Source organism: Octopus bimaculoides, chromosome 6 (assembly GCF_001194135.2).
Source record: "Octopus bimaculoides isolate UCB-OBI-ISO-001 chromosome 6, ASM119413v2, whole genome shotgun sequence".
Classification (NCBI taxonomy): Eukaryota; Metazoa; Mollusca; class Cephalopoda; order Octopoda; family Octopodidae; genus Octopus; species Octopus bimaculoides.
The window spans coordinates 18497900-18499030 of NC_068986.1; positions in this window are offsets into that span (position 1 = coordinate 18497900).

Sequence of the window (1131 nt, forward strand, 5' to 3'; positions counted from 1 at the left end):
TATATATATATATATATATATATATATATATGTATATATATACATACATTATAATAATCATATATACATATGAATATATTAATAGCAAATTCTTCGACATAATATTTTGACTAAGCTGAATTTTTTTCTTACCGCACATCAGCAACCATATGGAAAGTGGAAGATAACCCGGATGATGGAAAACTTTGTGACATTTACTTCGAACATTTCGAAGACTACACAAATATGTGAATATAACTACAATAGCGATATTGCAATTAAAGCTCACACACACAACCACGCACACAAGCACACACACACACACACACACACAAACACACACACACACACGCATATATATACGTATACATATTCAGAAATATATCGGGAGGTAGCGTGAGTGATACAGAGACACATACAGAGAGACCACCGTACAGACAGACAGACAGACAAACAGACAGATAGATAGAATGATAGATAGATAGATAGATAGATAGATAGATAGATAGATAGATAGATAGATAGATAGATAGGAAATGGAATAAACGACATCCCTTGTTTCAAATCGCCACAATTGTTTCGAAATGTTTTTATATCGATAGGGCACAGGTGAGATGTCGTGTAATAATTGCCATGGCTCCAGTTTTCATAGGGCATATCTAGAAGCAGGAAATTTTCTATTCAGTGATATGATCAGTAATCCAATATCTGTGAACGAACTTTGCATAGTATTCTCAAAGTTGTTTAATTGTATATCTCATAGATTATATATATATACATATATATATAATAATATTAGGGACAAAATCCAAAATTACAGGTAAAAAACTCAATTAAAATCAATTTATAAAAAAATTAAATTAAATTGAGCCTTATAGATAAAGTATATATAAAATATATATAGTTTTAGGGAAAATAACCAATTTTCAAGAACTCATCGATGAAAATCCACTATCACATATAGAAAAATTAATAATTAAAAGCACAATAAATGAGTATAATATAAAGTAAAGTAAATATCATAAGATAAATATATCATATTATATCATAAGATAAATATATTATATTATATTATATTATATTATATTTATCTTATGATATTTACTTTACTTTATATTATACTCATTTATTGTGCTTTTAATTATTAATTTT